Below are 17874 nucleotides of genomic sequence, written 5' to 3'. Positions count from 1 at the left end.
GCCACAATGAAAGAGTTCTCCCTCAGACTCCTCTCCTCTCCCATCCTCCTTTATGGGTGTCAGGACAGTGTCCAGAATCCTCCCCTGGAAGCTCCACTGGGTAGGCTGGCTCTCACCTTTGGAACATGGGAGTGCCGGACACTTACTGGCTGGTGCCTCAGGGGAAACTGAGACAGAGTCCTGTCTTCGCACCTCATTACAAAGTGTGATGTTAATTGGGGTGGAAGTTGGGTGGCTGTGGAGGGGAAGCAACATTGGAGCAACATTTACCACCAGCTAAAAGTAGGGTGCACAGCCCTGACCAATGTGGCTCGGTTGGTTGGGCGTCATCCTGCAAAATGAAAAGTAGCCAGTTGGATTCCCAGTCAGGGCATGTGCCTGAGTTGTGGGTTCGGTCCCTGATTGGGGTGCATATGGGAGGCAACCAATCAATATTTCTCCCTCACATAGACGTTTCTCTCCCTCTCTTTCTCTCTCCCTTCCTCTCTCTCTAAAATAAATCAATAAAATCTTTTTTTAAAATGAAAATAAAAGTAGGGTGCACAGCTTTAGGCCAGAGGCAGCTTTTTCCTCCTAATTTCAGGTCTCTAGCTCCAGACAAGCCAGAACCACCTGTTTAGGGCTTTGTGGTCTGAATAACTTACTTCTGATGGGCACAGCTAACTGAATTGTGCTTTTCTATGGAAAGTGCTCATCCTATTCAAAGACAGACCCGTGAAGACAGCAAAACAGGGCCCTGGCTAATGTGGCTCAGTGGATTGAGCACCGGCCTGGGAACCAAAGAGTCACTGGTTCGATTCCCAGTCAGTGCACATGCCTGGGTTGTGGGCCAAGCCCCCAGTAGGGGGAGCACGAGAGGCAACCACACATGGATGTTTCTCTCCCTCTCTTGCTCCCTCCTTTCCTCCCTCTAAAATAAATACATACAATCTTAAAATAAATAAATAAATTAAATCTCTAAAAAAAGAAAAGACAGCAAAACAAAACCATAACCTTAGCATAAAAGTTATTTTTTAAAATATAATGCAATTGACATAAAGTCCAAAGAGACACAAAGAGGCCTGGGAGTGAGAGAGCGCAGTGTGATGGAGGTAGTAGTGAGAGCTGAGGGCTAGGTGCTTGTATCAGCAGCCTCTGAGGGGTGTGAATCGTTTTGGCATTGCCTTAAAAGTACCCAATCTGTGCCTCACTTGCAAGGTCATGACGTTCAATGTGCCTCCGTTTGTGTAAACATGTCTGAGGTTTGGAGCTAAAGATCCTTTGCGGGCTTGTTTGTTCATCTCGGGGACATGTCTGTATATCTTTTCTAATCCCAGAAAGAACTTCAGACTCTTTTCCCTGCCCCACTGCTCAGAGTGTCTTGTCTTCTTCTCTCCTCTCCCCCGTGGACGGATGTGCCAAACAACAGTAGTCCCGGAGCACGCATGCCCACCCTCACCTCTCCCAGGCACCTAACCGGGTGGCTTCTCTCCTTCACCATGACTCTGTGCTTTGCCCAGCGGAGAGCTGCCTCTACGAATAATGCACCTTGACTTGTGTGGTTTTCCTCTGGGGGCTGAACTTGAGCAGATTCCAGTTACCATTTTCTCCATGGATGACACAACGCCACCATCTGCCCAGACGAGGTTGTCTGACACACAGACGTTCACGTCTTCTTTGTTCCTGGCCTCACTCCCCCATCACCACGGTCTTGCATTGTCACTGCATCCTCCTGGCCCTCCCCTCACACTTGTGTGTGTGTGTGCACACCCACAAAATGTGTAATATTGTTCTGTGTATCGGATGATTTATGTAAATGATATACTATATACTCGATTTTCTAACTTTATTTCTTCATTCCACATTATGTCTTTGAGTTCAATTCATGTGGACAGAACTCTAGTTCTTTCTTTTACCACTCCCCGCCCTCCGACCTCCCCAGGGAGAGTTAGACCTGAGAACTCCTAGGATCACAGTATGTAGACAGAGCCGATGACAGACAGGAAGGCTCACCAGGCAGAGAAGAATGGCACGAACTAGTGATTGGGTGGGTCGTGAGCAGGACGCAGATAAGAAGAAACGAGCTCAGACTGCAGCAGGAGGGACTGAGGTGACCTGTGAGAAAAAGTTTCTTCGCATCAAGGTTTGTCGAATTCTACATTGTGGCCAAAATGCCTTTAAACAAAGAGCGGTCTTTCTCAAAAGCAGGAGACTAATTGCATGACTTGTCCTTGCATCCCGTGATTTCCTCTCTGATTGTCTACCCTGGACAGCAAGGGACAACTTCCGTGGGTGAAAGCGCAGGACTGAGCCCCTCCCTCCCCCATCTGCCTCTGGGAGCTGAGCAAACACCGGCCATGGCACCCTTCTGCGCTCTGGTGAGAGACTCACCAAACCTTTGTCACGACAGTCACTCTCCATGTCCATCTCCGCCACGCCATCTGTGATCCCAGCGCCTGGCACAGAGCATGTCCTCAACGCATGTTTACTGCATGAACCTTGGATGAACTCTACCTCTCATCCCATTTTTAGAGCCTGGAAGCATTGGCCAACATCCATATTGCCCTTGGGGACGTGTCATTCATTTATTCATTCATTCAACAAAGATCGAGTGAATCTACCCCAAGCCAGGAGACGGGGTCGGGTAAATAAGGTGACAGATGAAATGCATTGGTGTGTAGATCACTAATCTGTTGGGAGGTGAGGGGGGAAGCATCCCAGCTGGTCACACAAGAGGCGATTGCAGAGCAAGTATTCCGGGCAGAGGGGACAACAGGGGAAGGCTGGAGGAAGGATGCAAACAAGGCTGAGAAGGACTCCCAGGCACAGGGCAGCGGCGGAGAGTGCTGAGAGACAGCAGAGCCAGATCATCCGCCCGGCCAAGCGTTGGATTTTCTCTGAGGACGATGCGAAGCTGTTGGAAACATTCCAGCAGGGTAGTGACATCCCAGTTGGATCCATGCATTTGCCGCAGCAGGGGGGGAAAGGGACTGAAGAACAGCAAAAGCAAGATACCCGTTAGGGAGCTGTTTCTGTAATCCATTCATTCTGCAAATGTTTATGGAGGGTCTAGTCTGGGCCAGGCTCTGAAGAGATACTGGACATAAAACAGGGAGTGAAAAGAGAAAGGGCCCTGCTTTCGTGGAGCTCATGATCCAAGGGGGCATCAGGAAATCAATGAACCACAAGAATGGTGTAATTACAAAGAGAGGTAAGTTTCTCATGGAGAAGAGCAGGGCTCTTTGAAAACACCACACAAAGGAACCTGCCCTCCAAATAAGAACTAGGGTAGTTGTAGAAGGAGAAAGAGAAGGGAAGGGTGTACCAGACACCGGGGTGTAACTGGGGAAGGAGGGAGAAGTGAAGGGAGAGGCCATGTTACTGCTTAGCAGCAAGGCAGACAGGGGACCCCCTTCTCAGCCAGAGGGGATCCTGAATCTCAGGAAGAACGGGTTGGCTGTAAGCACCTGTGGACTTCCACAGGAGCTGCCCTATTGGCAGGTGGATATGGTTCCAAAGTCCAGGAGAAAGTGATCAGGCATTATCAGCTCACAGTGTCTACTGCACATACCTAAGCCTCCAAGTTCAAGGCTGCTGAGGACTGGGAACCAGGTAGGTGCTAGGAGAAGCCAGGTCCCAGAAGCTGACTCTTGGGGGAACTCGGCAGACACCCAGAGAAAAGCCCTCACCTACAACACATGTGCGCATTTTTCCTTAAGTCTAAGCTGGGAGGATCTGGACTTTCTGGCCAGGGGAGGGCTCTCGGTCCGACCACGATTTTGTCCCGTGAGAGACACCTGCACGTCTCAATGGCTGGAGAAGCCAAGACGGCATTAGGCTCCAAGTCAAAATGAGGACAAACCAGACTGTGGCCACTTGAAAGCTGCTGCCTCTCAAAATTTTCTAAAGGAACCAGGGCTCCAGCTACACAGAGTCGAGGACTCCCACTGGTCTGTGCAGCCCCAGCTGCCCCGGGAGCCCAGTGCACATGCGCTGGCCTCCCAGGCCCACGGTGCCTGGCTCCAGGAACCAAGCGAGTCTAGAGACCCCATGTCTTCAGAGCTGGCTCCGAAGGAGACAAGGCGTATGCCTAATAAAAAGCCTTTATTTTTAGTTCGTTAGGAGATATTATTAAAAGGGCCTTGAGCCCTATGGATACAAGGTTTTAGCAGCAAATGCAGAAGTTGATCATGCGGGCCCAGTATACAGGCTGAACGATTTCTGGTCAATGATACTCCTCCTTGGTATTGCACGGTGAGGCGAGAGGCGCGGTTTCGAGATCCCTGGAATCCGCCTCAGTTTGTTGCTAATAAAACTGCACATTGACGCCCAGTGGCTGGTCCCAAGCCAAATTGATGGAGCTCGTATTTGTTCTTCTAATATCCTCTGCAACACCCAGAAACCCGAACCTACTCCACCACCACTGAAAGGAAAACCACTCGTTTGGGCCCCACCAACTCGAATGCCCAGAGGTTTGGTTTAGTGTGCTTTTGAACTATGCACGAAGGGAAAGTTTTGTTCAACAAACAAAACAATGCTATAGGGTGAAGGTTTGCTTAATGAAAAGACACAAGTTCTTTATAGCTTCTTTGGCTTTCTCGTGTGTGTAGTTAAAGGGTTTGTGGTCCAGTGGTCTGCACTGGAAGGCTCTTCTCCGATCAGGCAGAGCACAGAGAGAAAAAAACCTCCATGAACAGCCTATATTCTCAAAATGAGTTACTGGGTTTTTTTATTACAGGATAGTAATGGCCTCGTAGAACTAGTTAGGAAGGATTTCCTCTGCTTCCATGTTCTGTAAAAGATCGTAAACAATTGGTATCATTTCCAATCATTTTCTTTTTTCAGCGTTTGGTAAAATCCACAATGAACCCAACTGGGCCTGGTGCTTTCTGCTTTAGAAGATTATTAATCATTGATTCAATTTCTTTGATACATACGGGCCTGTTTAGATTATGTATTTCTCCTTGTATTAGTTTTGTGTATATGTTAGTAGGTTATGACTTTCAAAGAATTAGCCCATTTCATCTAGGTTACTAAGTTTGTGGGCATAAACTTGTTTATAATATTCCTTTATTATCCTTTTAAAATGCCTGAGATTAGTAATGACCCCTCTTTTATTTCTGGTTTTAGTCATTTGTGTCTCTGCCCTTTTTTCTCACTCAGCCTGCTATAGGTTGATCTTCTCTTTGGTTTCTTTGATTTTATTTATTGATCTCCTATTTTAAATTTCATTGATTTCTGCTCTGGGTTTTTTTTTCCCCCTTGATTATTTTGGATTTAATTTGCTCTTTTTTCTAGTGTCCTAAGGTGGAAGCTTAGATAATTTCAATCTTTTTTATTTTATAGTATGTGCATTTAATTCTATAAGTTTCCTTCTAAGCACTGCCTTCATTGCATTCCACAAATTTTGATAGGTTGTGTTTATATTTTCATTGAGTTCAAAATATCTTTAAATTTCTCCTGACTCCTGTGTTATTTAGAAATATGCTGATTAATCTCCAACTACATGAGAGTTCCACCCTATAATTTTGTTATTAATTTCTAGTTTAATTCTATCACTATCTGAGAGCAAACTTCACATGATTTCGATTCTTTTAAATTTGCTAAGGTGCGTTTGATGATCTAGGAGGTCTTGGTAAATGCTCTGTGTGAGCTTGCAAAAAATGTATATTCTGTTGTTGACTGAAGTATCCTCTACACGCCAATTAGATCAAGCTGATTTGGAGTTAAGTTCGATTGTATCCCTACTGATTTTCTGCCTGCTGGAGGGTCTATTGCTGATAGACGGGTGTTGAAGTCTCCAACTATAATTCCGAATTTGTCTATTTCTTCTTGAATTTCTATTAGTTTTTGTCTGGTGTATTTTGAAGTTCTGTTGTGGGCACATACCCATTAATGGTTGTTACGTCTTCTTGGAGGATCGACCCCTTCATCACTATCTGTCTGACCCCTCTCTTATCCCTGAAGTCTGCTTTGCCTAAAATTAATTGGCAAAAAGAATAATAAATAAATTAATATAGCTTCTCTTGCTTTCTTTTAATTGCTGTTATCATAGGATATCTTTCTGCATCCATTCAGTTTCTATCCATCTGTGTCTTTATATTTAAAATGAGTTTCTTGTAGAGAACATATGATTGTTTTTTAACATGCCCTGACAGTCTCTGTCTTTAAATGTGTATATTTAAATAATTGACATTTAAAGTGATTACCGATATAGTAGTATTAATATCTATATTTGTTACTGTTTTCTAGTTATTGCATTTGTTCTTTGCTTTTGCTTTTTGGTCTCCCACTCTTTTTCTGGCCTCTTTTCTTTTAATTGAGCATTTTATGATTCTGTTTTTCTCATCTCCTAGCATATTAATTGTGCTGGTAAGTTTTATGTGTCCACTGGTCTGGCCACAGGGTGCCCAGGCATTTGGTTGCAGATTATTCTGAGTGTCTGTGCGGGTGTTTCTGGGTGAGGTCACCAGTGAAATCTGCAGACTAAGTGAAGCCGATCGCCCTCCAAGGCAGGCAGGCTTCAGCCCAACAGTTGAAGGCCTGAATGCCTGGGCGAGGGGAAGTTTGCCTCTCTGTCCATCCAGGCCTTCAGCAGGCATGTGGGTCTTCTGCCTCCGCACCTGAACTTGAACTTAGAGCATTAGCTCCCCTGAGTCTCCAGATTGTCACTCTTGGGACTTCCTGGTCTGACATGAGCCAGTTCCTTGTTTACACACACACACCCTATTGGTTCTATCTCTCAGAGTATCCTCACTAATACCTAAGTTCTAATCCTTTCTAAAACTTGTTTTAGTGGCTGTCCTAGAGTTTGCTGTATACAGTTCCACTCATCCAAGTCCACTTTTGAGTAACGCTATACTGCTTCACGGGTCGTACAAGTACCCTGTAACAGAGCATTTCCCATTTCTGTCTTCATCCATTATGACATTGTTGCCATTCACTTCAATTATCCATAAAGTATAATCAGCAAATATGGTTTTACTATTATTGTTTTTCAAGCAAACTATTAGATTAAGAAAAATTTTTAAGGCTGTTTAACTTTCATTTGTGCCTCTTTAACATTCTTCTTCTCTTTATGTAGATCCAAATTTCTGATCCATACCATTTTCCTCCTCTATGAAGACATTTTACTATTTCTTACAAGGCAAATCTGGCAGTGACAACCCCCCTCAATTTCTGTTTGTCTGAGAGAATCTTTATGTCTCCTTCACTCTTGAAGGATAATTGCACTGGATACAGAACTTCTGGGTGGTGGTTTCCACATTTTCATTCATTTAATTCATTTCAATACTCTAAATAATTCACTCTACTCTCTTCCTGTTTGCATGGTTTTTAAAGACAAGCCACCTGTGACTCTCATTCTTGTTCTACAAGGAAGGGGTTTCGTTCCCTGTCTCCTTTCAAACTTTTCTCTCTGTCTTTGATGTTCACGGATGGCCAGGAGGTGGAGGCCACCGAACTGTTCAGGGATGGGTCCGTGGATGAACAACGTGTGTTCTGTCTGCACAATGAAGTATTATTCAGCCTTAGAAAGGAAGAGAAACTCTGACAGGTGCTACAACATAGATGAACCTCAGGGATATTATGCTAAGTGAAAGAAGCCAGTCGCAAAAAGACAAATTCTCTATGATTCCATTCCTATGAGGCACCCGAAGTAGTCACGTTCGTAGACTATAGAATGGTGGTTGCCAGGGGATAGGAGAGGGGAAGGTGAGGAGTTACTGTTTGGTTCAGGGTTTCGGCTGTGCAGACGAGGGGGTCCCGGGGACCTGTTAGAAAACTGTGCCCGTGGTTGACAATACTGTACTGTAGACTTGGAAATTGTTGGTAGCATGAATTTAAGTTGTGTTGTTCGGAGGTTTTTGCCACAACTTTCTTTTAAAAAGTTGCAATATAGCCCTGGCTGGCGTAGCTCAGTGGATTGAGCACGGGCTGTGAACCAAAGTGTCACAGGTTCGATTCCCAGCCAGGGTACATGCCTGGGTTGCAGGCCATAACCCCCAGCGACCGCACATTGATGTTTCTCTCTCTCTATCTCCCTCCCTTCCCTCTCTAAAAATAAATAAATAAAATCTTAAAAAAAAGTTGCAATATAACATGTACAGTAAAAAAAATGATTTAAAGAAAGTTTAAAAACACAAAAGAATATCACATAGAGTTGTTTTTACAGATGCCTACATAGATCAAAAAATATTAAAGCAAGCATGAGAAAAAACAAACATAAATTGATGGTTAGCAATAACCTCTAGGGAGAGAATTACAGAGTATGGTCCACTTTCTAGATTTGGTTTTTAAATTGCTCTTTGTATTTGTTTGAAAAGCTTGATAATCTTAAACACAAATCTCACCCGTTCCTGCTGTCCCTTCCTGCAGAACTCGGGCCTGGCATCCTGACTTGCCTGCGGGCCCCTCCACCACGAGTGCCCTTTCTGGGCAGTTTTCTGGTTCCCTCCTGCGTTTGTCAGCGAGCACTCGAGAGCTGGCATGCACTGTGATTATTGGAACTGGTTCTTGGATTTATTTATGCCACTGGCAAAAATAATTCTTCTTTCCTAAGAGACGTGTCATGGCTCTGGAATGTCCTGGGAAGAACAAGCCAGAGGGTGAGTCTTTTGGGAGCCAAGGCCTTGAACAGAGGTCCCTGCTTCCTTTGGCAGGACCTGGGCACCCAGGCCCCTGCTCCCCGAGCAGGAAGGCGCACCAAGGAACGCTCCAGCCCGGAGGGTCGCTCCTCCTGATGGGTCACGAGGAAGGGGTTGACAAAGGACAGGCAACACTGCTTTTCCCTGAGATCCAGGTCTGAGCTGGGGTAAATCCTGTCAGGGTCCAAATAAATCCCAAATATACATCAACCCTACGCGTCTGTTTCCCCATGAGGACCCCAGGTCAGCTGAGGTAACTCCAGGGCAAGCCCAGGATTTGGGATGCAATTTCAGGAAGGGCAGCTCTGGGGCTTGGACCAGCCCCTGATGTTCCCTTTCTCCTCAGTGTCCCCACAGCAGAGCCTGACTTGGGGAACGTCCGGCCTGTGGGGCCACTGATGGAGTCGCTTGTGCCTACGTGATGAGGCCTCATTGAAAGCCCACAGGGAGAGGGTTCGAGAGGGTTCCAGGTTGGTGAGCGCTGGACTTTCAGGCAGAGAGGTACACTCAGAAGCTCTAAGCCTTTTCCCCATACCTTGCCCCGTGCATCTCCTCCCTCTGACTGTTCTTGAGCTACATACATTTATAATAAGCCAGTGACCCAATCAGTAGAATGTTTCTCTGAATTCCGAGAGCTGCTCTAGAAGATGAGTCAAACCCAAGGAGCGAACTGTGGGACTCTCCGATTTACAGCCAGTTGTTCAGAAGCCCAGGCGACAGCCTGGACTTGCTACTGCCATCTGAAGTGGGGGGCAGTCTTGTAGGACTGAGCCCTCAAGCTGTGGGATCTGATGGCATCTCCGGGTACCCCGCGTCAGAGCTGGGTTAAATCGTAGGGCAGCAGCTGGCGCCGGAGAATTGCCAGGTGGCGGGGTGGGGAAACCCCACACACCCACGTCAACGTCAGATGAGGAAACTTACCTCTGTTTGTGCCAGCTTCCAAAACAAACATGACCATGCATTGCTTGTAGATTGTAATCCTCAAATAATACATACAGATATTTTCAACCTGGGATAAAGCAACATACACCAAATTCAGGGCAGCGGCTGCCTTGTAGGAGAGGGTCGGAAGGAAGGAATCGAATTAAGTTGTGATTGGCAGGGGACTTGAACTTGATATGTCATGGTTTTATTCCAGAGAAATATGAAGCCAGTTGAACCAACATTAGCATTCGTTGTCCCGAGGGGGGAGTAGTGCAGTGTTTGTTATGATGTTCTTTCCACTCTCCTTTGTCTGTGTTTCCCCAAGTGGAAGAGCGAGGAGAATAGTGCCTCGCCCTCACAGAGGTCCGGTTCCCCCAGCCCTGACGGGCGCTCCTCGCGTTCCTCCGAACGCCCTGCCGAGCAGCCGGAACCAGCAGGGCAGCCTCACACGTGAGACAAAGGGCTCGCCAACAGTGCCTGACTTTGGCCAAGTCCAAGGCCAGTAAACCTCGGCTGACGAGAACCGGCCTCCAAGTTCAGAGCCCTCGGCACCGTGTCACTTTGTCTCTAAGGTCCCGGAGACACACTGACCTCCTGGAGGAGAATGCTGCTCCTTACACCAGACTTCAGGGGAGGCGGGGAGGGGGGATGCCCACATCCCCTGTGGGCTTGTCACGCCCAGCAGTGGGGAGTCTCAGCGAGCACCCGAAGTCAGTCCCTTGCTCAACAATTACCTAGCGACTTTCCTCTGTGATCCAGGCCCCCTTCTAGGCACTTGAGATACAGCCAGCAAACCAGCCGGACTGCAAAATGCCCTTCCATTCTGGAGATAAGTGTGGGACATGCCCTTGTACCCCTTAGGAGCTGGGGAGACAGAGACCCTGGCTCTACCCCCTGCCCAAGGAGGGGAGGGGAGTGGAGGGGGGTCCTCAACCACCAGGCTGTCTGACTACATCTTTCCACAAGCGGAGCCATCAAGGCCGTCTCTGGGCAACTCGAGCCTGGGCCCCAGCCTGCGGGAAAGTGGGGTACACTGGGAGGGTCCCACTATACCCGTACCTCCTGCCCTCACCACCCTTCTCTCCCCCTGGCATCCAGGCAGAGCGCCTTCCATCTCCCATCTCACTTTTATCCTCTTTATTTACTCTCCTCCCCACGTCATATTTGTTTTTAAAGCCCTCAAAAGTAACATCCAAAATCAACTATCTCACCCCCACCCGCCCAGCCCTTGCCCCAGGTTACTCCCTTCCATCTCCCTCTCAGGAAAGACAGCTGGTCCGACCACCACGGTGCAGCTGCCCTGGGCCCCCACCTTCCCTCCCCGCCCACAGCCGCGCTTCCAGAGGGGCCACCGGCCTTCCCGTCCCTCGGCTCGTCCCCACCACCCCTTTCAACCCCAGCCCCCCCACTCACACCAGATCCTCCTTACCCTGCCGATTTTCTCCGAACACACCGCCTTCTGACACAATATTTACCTACTGATCGTGCTTACTGTTTGTCTGCCCTCCCAGCCCCCAAATGTAAGCGCCACAGAAGCAGCAGTTTTATCTGTCTTCTCCCCAGAACCTACGGCCGTGCCCGGCACACAGCAGTTATTCAGTAACTGTATGTTCAGTGCCTGAAACAGACCTTTGAATAGATTCATCGGAAACTACCAGAACCCGGGCATGTGGACACGGAGGCCTGGGCATCAGGGACGTGAGCACAGGTGTGCAAAGACGAACAAAGCCTCGCGTGCCCTTTAGGGGAGCGGGACAAAGCTACAGAGGACTCCCCTCACTGATGCGGGCACTTTGAGGGGCAAGGAGTCCCTGCTGGGGGTAACAGCACCCAGGGGAGCTGGGGGAGGGTGGGCCACGCTTTTCGGCAGGTCAGCGCAGCTAAAACCGAGGGCAACCCAGACCCTGCCACACTCCTAAGTCTCAGGCTGGATTCAGGCCTGTGTAATCTAACGGGGGAGGGGGCCGGTGATAGAACCAAACCTGATGGGGCTCAGGCTCTTGGGATGAACCCTGCCGCCCTTACAGCCTCACTCCACAGATGTCACAGAATTCAGCACATACATAAGGAGACAGACATCTGAGCCCAGACTCTGGGAGTCGGAGCCAACCAAGAACCCGTTTTTTAAATGCAATTCGGCACAAATATTATTGAGTGCCTAGGGTATACGGGGCTGCCTGCGGGGCCACCAGCTCTGCCCCAGACGGAGTGAGGTGTGCGCAGGACACCCTCGGCTGTTAGTGTTACAGCCCTCTGACAGCCCTCCCCTGGGGCCGCCCGGGAGAGGCCTCCCACTGCTTAACATGCAAATGGGAACCGTCTCCTTCTCCAGGCGAAGCTTCATTGCTCACGTTCTGCTATAGCGTCTTCTTTCTGGGGGGAATGGAGCCTCCCCAGAGAATTTCCACGTTTCCAATCCGCGCTGCTGCTCGGTCCCGTCTCCCCTCCCCCACCGTGACCCGTCTTCACTAGACTCAATAGTAACAGCCGGCAATTCCGCACCCCCTCCCCCCGCACCGCCCCCGCGCACCCTCCCCCACCCCACCCGCCGTCCTCAGGATTTCCTATGGTTCACCTCCAAGGCTCATTGAGTTTTATGGTCGCTATTTTCTCCGTCTTCCCTGCCAGCACATGTGGCTGAGGCAGCGATTTCTCAGGCTGGGTGACCCAGGGAGGATCTCTGACATGGAGAGGGCCGTTTATTCTTTTCAACCCGGCACATCCCGCGTTCACTGGAAGCCCTCGTCTTGCATCCACTGTCAGTCTTGTAAAAACCCTGGTGGCGGCTCAGGCAGGCAGGCGGTCGGAGAAGGGACGGCCCTCCCACGCCCAGCGCCATCGGCAGGGGAGGGTCTGGGTCTCCTCTGGGAACGGCCTCTCCGCAGGCTGCACCCTGCGCATTTGGGGTCGTGGGAAACCGTGGTAGATGAGCACCCACAGGTGGTCCTCCCGGGGCAAGGCCTGCTCTGGCGTCGCGTCCCAAGTTGTGGACGGGACAGTGTACTGCCCTGTGCTCAGTGGCGCATGGGTCATGGTGGCTGAATTGTGTCCTGTCCCTGGCTGAGTGGTCCCATCTCCTTTATTTCTCCTGTCTGGGCAGTGTCCGAGTCTGCTCCCTGGCCTTCCGGGAGATTCTTCAAACGTCTTAGGACAAGGCAAGGGAACCTTCCCAACCGAAACTAGACCGACGGGACTGTTAGGACACAGGGGAAAACCATGCCTTCCAGTGAGTCTAATATAAATTGTCCCTCAAAGCAATGGCCAATATTTCCTTTTAAAGACCCTTGAAAAAAGGAAAATACCTGTAGCCAGTTTGAGATTTCTTATTTTAGCTTGGATATTATTTGGAAAAAAATTACAGTTTTATCTAGAATGCCTATTTATTATATTTAGATTCTAAAACAAAAAAAACTTTGCATGGAAAACTTTTTTAAAAAAGAATTCAAATAGTTTATTTGGGGGGCTCTGGAATTGCTGAGTCGGGGCCCAGCACCGCCTGCCCCTATTCACGGGAGGGGGTGGAGCCCCCTGCACAGCACACTAGCCTTGAGGATCTGCACCTGGGAAGGTGTCTGGGGCGGGTCAGGGGCATGCGGAGCCCTCTGCGTTGGGATGCTGCCGGAGGAGACAGCCGTGGGGACCTCTCGCCCTTCTAGCGGGCCCAGCACACACCGACACCGTGACTTGGCACAGAGAGTGTGGGTGGCAGCGCGGGTGGGCCTGAAGACAGACAATTCTCTACTTCGCAGACATGTCCCAGGGGGCTTCAGAGGATCGGCGAACCCGACGCATTTCCTGCACACTTCAATTTATTAAAGCTCTGTTTCATCACAGCCTTTCCAGAACACACCTGCTCGTGTGAGGCAGCAATATATGGACATGTGGCTAATTCCTGAAGGAAAGCAGTGGGTCGGCAGACTTAGGGGTCCTCACCAGGACTCTGTGGGCTTGATCTGATGCAGAATCTGGGGAATCTGGCAGCCAGAACGATGGGAAAAATGGGGTAAACTTTTAGGAAAACATTATTCTATGGGGACATTACAGGAAGCCCACCGTGTCCCCTGCTGCCGTACGGGTCAGGAGAATAGGTGTGTCTGAGTCCACGGTACCTCTCCTTTAGTCCATTTTTAAAGAGTTGGTTACCAAAGTGATACACACTCACTGATAACTGGACAGTGAAGGCAAACCCAAGGAAGAAAACTAAGCAACTCCTTATCCAGAGTAACTACCAGATAGACCCATAGGTAAACAGATACAGATATACTGTTGTTAGTATCCAAAACACAGAGTTTATTCCACAGAGTTTATTGTTGTATTGTTATTTATTAACGTATTATTTTCCATATGAACAACTGTAAACCTACTTTCCCCACCCTGTATATATCTGTATATGAGTGCATACATCTCCTGTATGTGCGTGTGTGTGTGTGTGTGTGTGTGTGTCCTGTTTCTTCCCTTTGATAATATATGATAATTCCTTTAGGGTGTCTCTACTCTTTTCTATAATGACAGCTTTAATTTTTGTAAAATTACAACTTTGCCATACAACTGTAGTGGTTTCCTAGCATTGCTGTAACAAACTGAGTGGCTTTGAACAACAGAAACTTATTCTCAGTTACGAGGAGCAAAAGCCCAAATCCAAGATGTCGGCGGAGCCACACTCCCTTGGAGGGATATAGACAGGTGCGTGTATTTGGGGGTCCACCATTCAACCCACTACAATGATTTTGAGCAAATAATTTTCCCTAACCTTCAGTGTCCCCATCGGTGAAAACAGCCGTGAGGATCTAATGGGTTACTCCGAGGGAAAGTCTCGGCCCATGCCTCGTGTACGCTAAGCATCCAGGAACAGTGCACTACCTTAATCATTATTATTGTTCACAAATATCAACTTTCATTCATGACAGCGCTGTGAGTAGGCAGAGCAGAGGTCTTGAGAAAATAAAATTACTGGGTACCGGTCTTTAGCAGACATCCAGAGACGGGAGCTGGCCTGAACTCGGGTCTCCAAATGGCTGTCCCTGCCTGAAAACTGACAAAAAGCTGGGGATCTCTACAGGCTTTTCCAGTCCAGCCTGCTCACCCAGCTTGGGGAGTGGGCAGGCGAAGGGGTGGGAGAGACCAGGCTGTTTCCTAGCTCAGCCGTCTGTTCTACTCCATTGTCTCCAAATTTTTCACAACGCACCCTAGGGAGCAACAGCCAGGGCATTGCACAGCTCATGAGTTTTGATCCGGGAAAGTGTCGCCTCCAAGTGAGAAGAAGACCAACTTAGGAAATGAGTTTCAGAGACAGAGAGCTGGGGGAGAGAATGCAAATCGTTCTTCAGGCCGGCTCTATGCAGAGGCCATGGCGACCGACCCTGGTTCTGACCCGCCAAGGACAGGCATCCGTGAGGGGCTCAAGGGTGATTGGGGCCTCCGAGAGCCCCTCTGTGCCACACCGTCTTTGCTGCAAGTATGTCTTCTTGGAGAAGCCTAGGCTGCCGATCACATCAGCTGGCCCCAAATCCCGCCCCCAGCCCCCCTGTATATCTGAGAGGAAATTTAATCCATGTGTCTGGGACGGATTCCTCCTGACTCATCACAATGTGGATGCGTTGCTCTGCGGTGGACTGAGCTGGCTGCTCGTCGCACTCACTCTGACTCGGGAAGTCCTGGACCAGCCCCAGGGCTCAAGGGGGCTGGGGGAGTCTGTGAAGCGTGACCTTGCAGAAGCCCCAGCTCTGGGTCCACCCACTTCTTGGCTCCACTCTGAATTTAACAGTCCTCCTGCCCCAGCGTCTCAGCCCTCAGCACTGAAGCACGAACACCTTCTCCACATCGTTCCTCTCCTTCAAAGCCTTCGATGACTCCCTCATGATCAGTGTTTTAAATCCTAAACACCCCTTGCGTACATTGCAAGACTCTCCTCCCCGCCCTCCCCTCACCATGTGTTGCAGACTGACCAGGAAATACTAGTATCGGCTTTCCTCCTTCCGAACTGTGAATGTCACAATGCACACGACACTCAGATGAGATTGTTGTCAGCGTAGATCAAAACGGCTGTGGCACCTGGTCCCGTAACCTCAGTGAGGCTCCACTGACTGCCCTTCAGTCTCCCAAGAAGCACCTCGCACGCCCAGCCCACTCTGCAGCAGATGCTGTGGGAGTGGGAGCACCAGGCCTTCGGCTCCGGTAGGTGAGAGTCCTCCGGGGTCCTCCATCCCCAGGGATGGGTGGGGCGGTGTCACGGACTGAGCAGAGCTCCCCACGGAAAGCTCTGGGGGCGGGGGCAGGGTGGGTGGGGGGACTGAGCACACTGCGTCCTTACACCCCTGTGTGCTGGTGCTGTATACAACCTTTCTAGCTAACCACGTGTCCCGAATACAACCTCCTTGACCAAGGAAAAACTATTTCTACTCTCTCATATGCTAAATAACCAGCTCTCTGTGCAGATTTGTACAATGACATTTGAAGTACCTCCTAAAGCCACCTGTCGAGTGTACAATCTTGACTGCTTACTAGCCGCTCCTGAAGGTAAAGTTAACGTCACACTTTTGAAAACACATTACAGGGCTCACACCAAAGTCCTTCGAAATATACGGCAAACGATATTATACAATGATCCGGCCCAAAGCTCACCAACTTCCCTCCTATCAGTCCTCGAGACACACCTCCAGACTCTAGTTAGACAGTCTACTGCACCCCTCAGAGAATCGGAATCTACTGAAGAGAAGGCAGTAACACATATGGAAATTTTCATGGTAATAAATATACAAGTAAAGGCCAGACAATAGTAGGTGTCACTGTCCCCATGCACATAACCTGGATATACAGTGCAACCCATGTCTCTCTCGGGACTAGGGGGTGCTCAGTGCCCTCCCGGGGCTTCCCGGTACTGCCAGGGGCCCGCCCCCACCCTCACTCAGAACTCCTAATCTTCCCTGAACTCTCGACCACCCCCTCCCGCACCCCCTTTGTTCCTCTCTGCTCCTCCCTCAAGTGGAGAGGCAGCCACTTCCCTTCATTCTCCAAGGATGACAAACTTGGGTCCGAGTGAGTCCCTAATGGTTGGGGTTAAGAAGAGCTGAGACTGAAGGGTGGCTTTATTATTCCTGGGGTTCACGGGTCTTTCCCTCGCCCAGGCCCCTGAAGCCCCGCCTCCTCCCCCGGGTGCCAGCCTGCCGCCGTGTTGCTGGGACTCACCCTTCTCTGTCCACAGGCCCCTGGGTCAGACCCTCTGACTCTCCAGCCACCACAAAGAAAACGGGACGTAGACAAAGAAATGTCTGCCGTAACCTCTCCTGCTCACACAAGACCCAGGCAAACCTTTGGGTAACTAAAAGCCATTAAGGGGGGTCGCAGGCTGAAGAGACATTTCCGCCCTTAGAGCAATTTCGCTGTCATCCTTCACCAGAATTTCTCCATGTCCCCATGTGTGCCTGGGGCTCTGTGTGCGTATTATCACAGGTATCCTGGGTAAAGGTAATTTCTTAATCATTTTGTTCTCGTGACAATAATCTAACACTTCAGAACAAACTTATTCTGGGTCATCTGTGTGATCATTATTTATTTATGATTATTTCATTATTTATATTTATTTATGATCAGGTTGGCACAGTGATTGTATAAATCCCTCAGCTAATAATGCAGTGTTTCGTGCACTTGACCTGAAGACCGCTGAAGGTTTGCAGGACTGGCCCCAGAATCTAAAAGAACTTTTCTTTAAAAGGGCTGTGCAATACTTAATGGAAGAGCATATATACTATAGTGAATACATACAGTGACTACCTATATGCTCTATCTAATGACTATATATCCTATATATACTACATATAGGCATATGTGTGTATACACACACGTATACATAATGACTATATTTCCAGATCCTGAAGCTGGTCTCTGGATATCCCTGTTCATTCCACCTTGACCTGGACTTGACTGACTTTGACCTTGTGTGGTTGGCTAACTTTCATGCTTGTTTCCGGCTCATCTCCCAAAAGAAAGCCAAGCCCCTTGATGATAAGGCCGGCTCCTTACTTGGGCTTCTATGGGTCCCCCCACCCCATGTCCCACAGCTTTAATTCTTTTGTTTGTTTGTTTTTTAATTACTTACAAGTCTGCTAAAAGGACCTTTGACAAGGGCTTAGATGATTATCTTGGATGTTTCCCTCCCTCTGGGCATTTCCACCCAAACAGGACCACAGGTTATAACTTAAGTACTAGCTAAAACTTTTAAGTCTTCAACTTTGTAGCGCCTCCCTAAAGGACGAGACGGTGCCTTTGCCTCCCTCCAGCGCTACTGCAGAACCGGATGGACGGAAATGCCAGTTAAAAGGACACACCA

General features: G+C 49.0%; 1 long non-coding RNA gene across 1 annotated transcript; it reads right to left on the bottom strand.

Annotated features, from left to right (window-relative positions):
* Positions 1–182: 182 nt before the first annotated feature.
* On the bottom strand, positions 183–11057 carry LOC123805629. Its single transcript, XR_006783324.1, has 5 exons — positions 10978–11057; positions 9546–9633; positions 8331–8564; positions 1993–2094; positions 183–331 (listed from the first exon to the last, which is right to left on the bottom strand). It is a non-coding gene; the product is annotated as an uncharacterized LOC123805629 (long non-coding RNA).
* Positions 11058–17874: the final 6817 nt, after the last annotated feature.

Source organism: Phyllostomus hastatus, unplaced genomic scaffold, assembly GCF_019186645.2.
Source record: "Phyllostomus hastatus isolate PE091 unplaced genomic scaffold, TTU_PhHast_1.1 phas_contig_148, whole genome shotgun sequence".
NCBI classification, from domain to species: Eukaryota; Metazoa; Chordata; class Mammalia; order Chiroptera; family Phyllostomidae; genus Phyllostomus; species Phyllostomus hastatus.
The sequence above is the reverse complement of the archived record's forward strand: the minus strand, read 5'-3'. Positions and strand labels throughout refer to the sequence as shown.